Raw genomic sequence first — 6432 nt, 5'->3', positions numbered from 1 at the left:
CACACACACACACACACACACACACACACACACACGAGGCTGCACTGCGGGGGTGAGGGGGCTTGCTCTGCTGAATGAGGGATCGGAGGCCAGGAAGTCTAGAATGACCCTCCATTTGCAGACAGTGGGACTGGAGAACTAGGACTGTCAGACCTGTGCTGGGACCCCTCAGAGTGATCCCCAAGGACCCCTCAGAGTGCCCCCCGAGAACCCCCTCAGAGCACCCCCCGAGAACCCCCTCAGAGTGCCCCCCGAGTACCCCCTCAGAGTGCCCCCCAAGGACCCCTCAGAGTGCCCCCTGAAGCGCTTGGGCCCCAAGGACCCCCTGGGTGCTCCCCGAGGGCCCCGAGTGTCCCCCAACTCCTGTCCTCCATCTTTCACCACTGTTCCAGGACAGGCCACCCGAGCCCCTGCCGAGACCCCGTGTGCACACAGACAGAAGCCGCATGGGGTGGAGGCCTAGGTGCGGCCATCCCGAGGCCCTGGGGAGCAGCCCCGTCCGGGCAGGGCTCGGGGTGGCCTCACGGGCTCTCACTGAAGGGCTGCTGCCAGGCTGTGTTCAGGCTTCCAGCGGCCTGGGCCCGTCACTTCTCCCCAACGTCGAGGAAAAGCTTGGTCCTCAACGTTCACAGCCCTTCCACGCACCCTTCCCTGCTGCTTCCTTCTCGCTTCCCAGAAATCCTGACACTTGGTTGCCTCACCGGGCCCAGACCCTTCATCTTCTCAAGACCAAAGAGGCTTCAGGGAGGCCCCAGTATGAGCTCTCCTAGTCCCCGAAAGTAAAGAAGGCCACTTGCAGGGTGACAAAGAGCAGCAGACCACGAATTCTGAGCGTCCCCCATCCCGTGCATCCCCATCCCTTCTCTTGGCTCCAGGGAAAGAGAGGAGGGGAGGGGAAAAGGAATTCACAGGCCCGAGGAATCCCGAGGGAGGAGACAGCCTGCTTCTGACAGACCGAGCACAAAGACCTCTCAAGCCTTTTAACACAAACGTTCTCTTTGAGAATGTGCCTGGTCAAAAAACCTCCGAGTCTGAAATGTACCTGCAGCTGTTCAATCTCCCGCTCCTCCTCTCCCCCGCAAGCCGCCATCACACCCCGCGTCGTGAGCGAGGCAGACGCGGAGCCCTTGCCCAGGCTCAGAGTGCCGCCGCAGCCACCATCCCTCGGGGGTTCTGCAGGGCTGCTCTTTCCTCCCAAAGAACCCAGGGATTCATGGTGGGAAGAGCAGGGTGGGGAGAGCCACCGGCGGGAAGCCGGGCCTTCGGCGTCCTTGCAGTGTGAGTGGAGCCAGCAGGTGAAGGGGTGAAATCCAGGCTCCCCCAGGGAGACCCCGGGCCTCTTCACCTTTGCTGTGCGTCCCTGCCCTGAGGGTGGGCGTCGGCCCGGGGGGTGCCTCCCCGGGGGGCTGGGCCTCAGACTCAGGACCACCCAGCGAGTCTCCTGGCAGACTAGCGCAGACAGGAGTGCGGGCGGGTCAGGCACACTTGCCTCAAACCCCGCCTCCTGCCACACTGCCCGAATTTGCTCAGTCTTCTTTCTCAGACACACAGGGTGCCCCAAGCCCAGCTCCATCAGCTTCCGTCCCCTCACTGCTGCGGGTCCGGGGTGCCGTGACCCCGCTGCAGGTCTGGGGGCCTGTGACCCCATGCAGGACAGGGGGGCCATGACCCCATGCAGGCCTGGGGGGCTGTGACCCTGTGTGGGCCCAGGGGTCCGTGATCCCTCACCTGACCCACTCACCACTGTGGGTCCAGGGGGCCGTGACCCCACGTGGGTCTGGGGAGCCATGACCCCACACAGGTCTGGGGGTCCATGACCCCATGCAGGCCTCGGGAGTCATGACCCCATTGTGGGTCTGGGGAGCTGTGACCTCATGCGGGCCTAGGGGGCCATGACCCCGTGTGGGCCCAGGGGTCCATGACCCCTCACCTGACCCGCTCACCACTGTGGGTCCAGGGGGCCGTGACCCCACGTAGGTCTGGGGAGCCATGACCCCACACAGGTCTGGGGGGCCATGACCCCATGCAGGCCTGGGGGGCAGTAACCCTGCTGCAGGCCTGGGGGGCTGTGACCCTGCTGTGGGTCTGGGGGGCCTGTGACCCCGCTGTGGGTCTGGGGTTCCGTGACCCCATGGGGGTCTGGGGGGCCGTGACCCCATGCGGGTCCCCTCTGGCCCCGGGATGCAAGGAGCCCCCCCTGGGTCCCCCTCAGCTCTTCGCCTGCTGATTCTGCTGAGTCCTGCGACGAGCCTGTGGCATCAAACACCAGCTTTGTCACTTTCTGCACATGTGGCCCTGATGGAATCCCCCGAACACCACACCCCAGATTCCTGACCTAAAGAGGCATTTCTAGTAGAGCCTCAGCATACCCAGCGCCTCATAAATGACACCTCACATCATGGAACCAATTCCTGCTGGTGAGGCTGCGGGACAGCGCCCGGGGTACGCAAACAGCCAGGTCCCAGTCAGCTTCCCGCCAGATCCCCATCACCCTGCGCCCGCACCCCAGAGCAGCAGTGGACTGAGCCGCCAGGGCGTGGGGGCCAGCAGGGTCAGTGCACGCCACCCGCGGCGGCAGAGCGAGCCTCCTGTCAGCCCAGAGAAGACCCCATGGGCGGTGGAGAGGTCACCCCCCCCCCCACCCCCCCCCCCCCCCCCCCCACCCCCCCCCCCCCCCCCCCCCACCCCCCCCCCCCCCCCCTCCTCCCCCCCCCCCCCCCCCCCCCCCCCCTCCCCCCCCCCCCCCCCCCCCCCCCCCCCCCCCCCCCTCCGCCTCCCAGCCTAGGGCCAGATGGGCGTGCAGAGGCCGGGGGCTCGCTGGTGACTGACGCAGTTGCCCGAGGGGCCTCCGCATCGCGGCCTTGGCATAAGTGACTTTCTACCTCGGTCACCCCGATGCCTCTCGGGCAGTCGATTCGCGAGGTGCTCCTAGCGAGGCGCTCTCCCAGCGGGCCTTACATCTTGCCTGCTCCCATCTCTGCGCCTCCCGCCCAGCCGCTGAGCCCAGCAGGCATGCGTCCCCCTCCTACGCTGCCACGAGTCCCGCAGGGAGTTCGCTAGGCGTACCTCCTCAGCTGCGGAAAAACAAGGTAAGACCAAAATTCCATCACTGAAACCCTGGGCAGCCCCTTGTGCAGACGCAGAGGTTCACTGCAGCTCAAGAAGAACACTGGCCCCTGGATGGGGCAGGGAGCAGGTGGCTGAGGGCCTGGACACCGAAGGACATTCCTAGTCATCAAGGGAGATGAGGACGGCCCAGAGCTCAGACCCGAACCCGGCAGAGGGGAGGTGTTGGAAGGCCACCTCCTCGAGCTCCCTGCACCAGAGCTCAGCCAGCCTCGGCCACCACGGGCAGCCAGCCAGCCCGTGGCATGCGTGCCCATCAGACACCGCGCGGCACGGCCGGGCAGGGGCTCACCCTGGCTGGGGGGCAGCTGCGCCTCGGGGAGGCCTGCACACCCACAGCGTGTGACCTTCAGTCACGTCGGCCAACCCCCTGCTGTTAGATCCCAGGGGCCGGTGGATGGCTTCCTAGAAACGGGGGTCTCAGCAATGAGACAGCTGAGGGGGGTCCCCCCGGCCAGCAGTGGCTCAGCTGCCTCCCAGCACCGCAGGGTGCGGCACGGTGGGGTGGTGAGCTGAGAGGGAAGGGCTGTGTTCAGAAATCAGGGACTCCTGCATAGAGGGAAGCCGGGCAGAAGGAGCCGTTAGCTGGTAAAAGCACAACAGCTGTTGTTCATACTAAATCGGGGTCCAGGTGACTGGGAGAAAACCCACAGACTCTCCCAGAGGCCTGCCGGGTCTGCACTGCAGACGGAGGCTTTACGGGACCCTCGGGGGCAGGCTGCAGGAGCCAGGCAGGGCTCCCGTCGGGCCAAACTGCACAATGAACACTTACTGGCTTGTCCCTGAGGACAGACCGGCCTTGCATACCAAACACGTGCGGTGGCTCTGGGGGCCTCTGAGCAGAAGGGCTCGGTCCAGAGACCCAGGGGCTGCCGCAGGTGTTCAGAGCGAGGCTGTAAATGCAGAGCGGGAGGGGGGCATCCCCACAGACCGTCGGACCGGCGCGAGACACGCGCGACCACCCGGTGGGGCTGGTGTGCGCACACGTGTCTGCAGCGTGTGGTCGTGTGCCCCGCGGCAGGGAGGGCGTGGGCGTGTGTGCGCGCGCGTGTGTACCCACCTTTGTGTGCATGCTTTGTGTCCGCAGAGCTGTACGTGTCCATGCACTCGGATGTCACCCAAACTTCCCGCGGAAACCAACGGCAGGTGTTCTGTCCTCAGGGAGCCTTAGCATGCTAATTTTAATCCCATGTTATTGTGTTAAGCTGCTTCTAAAAATCAAAATGTAGAAATTCCATAAACAGAGCCCAGGGCTACACCGCAAGGCGGGCCCTGGGAAAAGGGTCTCTTGTCACCGTTGCTCTTCCAAGAACGGTGAGCCCGGCCCGTCTGGCCATGCTCCTGTCAGACAAGGGAGGGCCCAGCGGGCCACAGCGGCAAGGACACGACGGGTCGCAACCGGTTGGTCCAGCCCCTCCGCTTACTGTTCCTGGGAGACCGCCAGCCGGGAGGGGTCTCAGGCAGGGCCTTCAGAGTCGTCCTGAAGGCCTGGCTTCTGCACGAACTCCCCCAAGCTCAGCACCTGGGGGACGTGATGGACGGGGTGACCCCTTCAAGCCATCACACACACTCCTCACACAGAGGGTGACACCTCTCTGTTTGCAAGATGAGGGGGAGACCTACAGGGCTCCAGGGGGCTCTGGCCTGCCCTTTGTACACCTCGACTCCCCGGGAAGGAGAGAAGGCCAAGCCCTCCTCTGGGCTGCTCCGCTCCGTGCTCCCCACGCCCCTCCCCCCACAGGAGCACCAAGGAGGAAGGTGCATTGAGGGAGCAGGGTTGCTCCAGCTGGGGAAGAGAAAGCAGAGCAGGGCCCTGCCATTCTCGTCTCATCACAAGACCAAGGAGACCCTGCATGCAGCAGGTGGTACTTGGGCTAGATCTGCCACGGCCTCCTTGACAGCAGAGCAGGCTGTGAAACACGCAGATGGGAGAGGGGGTGGGGGAGGGCGGCTGGCCCTGGAGGCAGTCACTCACCCTGTTTTCAAATGTCCCTGAGGCAGCCTGCACGGGGACTCCTCCTCACCTCAAGATCTCAACCGAAGCAGTTGACCGTGAAGCCCCTGCTCCCACCTGCCCCCACCGCTCTGTAGTGACCAGGCCAGAGAGGGGCCAGGGGAGGACCCCATGGTCCCCCTCCAATGCAGCAATGCCCGACACAGGGTCGGGAGAGGGTCACCGAGGGAGGGGAGGAGGCCCCTGACATCCTCAGTCCCCTGGGGCCAGTGGGTCCCCCACTACTGGAGCTGGCCCCTGGGGTCCCCCGGGGCCGGCACGTCCCCCACTACTGGAGCTGGCCCCTGGTGTCCCCTGGGGCTGGTGAGGCCCCCACTACTGGAGCTGCCCCCTGGGGTCCCCTGAGGTCGGCAGGTCCCTCACTACTGGAGCTGGCCCCTGGGGTCCCCTGGGGCCAGCAGGTCCCCCACTACTGGAGCTGGCCCCTGGGGTCCCCCACTACTGGAGCCAGCCCCTGGGGTCCCCCACTACTGGAGCCGGCCCCCTGGAGCTGTAGGAGAGACACAGGGTGGCCCTGACTGCACGTGTCCAGGAGGACGGCCCCCTGGGCTACAAACCCTTAAAACATGTTCAAGGAAGGCCTCTCCGTCTCTGGGAACTTGACCAAAGAGAATCTGGAAGGCTCTCCACGGAGGGCTGCAGCCCACACCCTCATGCACACACGTGCACATACAGGGCTAACACTCCTAGATCATGCGGAACACACAAGCAAGGAACAAGCAGGCACTTCCTGGCCCAAAGAGCCCTTGAAGCTCTGGGAGCCTGGGCCTCTCTGCTCCTGTGACCCCTCCCGCCCCCGACACCGCCTGGCCCGTGGCCTTCTCTGGGGAAGTCCAGGCTCCTCTGACGGAGAAGGTGGGGGGCTGGCCTCCGACCAGGCAGCAGCGCCCCGACGGGGGCCCCCTACGGGCCAGACCCCCGAGGAACCCCATCTCCAAGCACCAGGCACCCCTGCGTCCCGGCAGGCGCCACCTGCCCCCACCGGCCATCTCCCTCTCTGCCCTCGCGCTCAGCCTCCCAGGCCCGGAGAACCGCCCCCCAACTGCCCGGCCCGGAAACAATCACCCTTTGAGAAAGGCTGCCGAACTGTGCGCCAGGAACGGCCGGGATGGAGGCGGGGTTGGAGGCGGGGGGCTTTAACTCCGAGGAGCGAGACCTGGCGGTGTCGCCCCCTCCCGCAGCCCCGCTTCAGAGCGCAGAGCCGGGCCTCCTGCTCCCGGGAGGGCGCGGGGCGCGGGGCGCGGGGCGATACCCACCCGGGGGTCCGCGCCTCCTGGCGCCCCCGCCCCCAC

This window comes from Cervus canadensis, chromosome 11 (assembly GCF_019320065.1).
Source record: "Cervus canadensis isolate Bull #8, Minnesota chromosome 11, ASM1932006v1, whole genome shotgun sequence".
Lineage (NCBI taxonomy): Eukaryota > Metazoa > Chordata > Mammalia > Artiodactyla > Cervidae > Cervus > Cervus canadensis.
Note: the sequence above shows the minus strand (reverse complement) of the source record.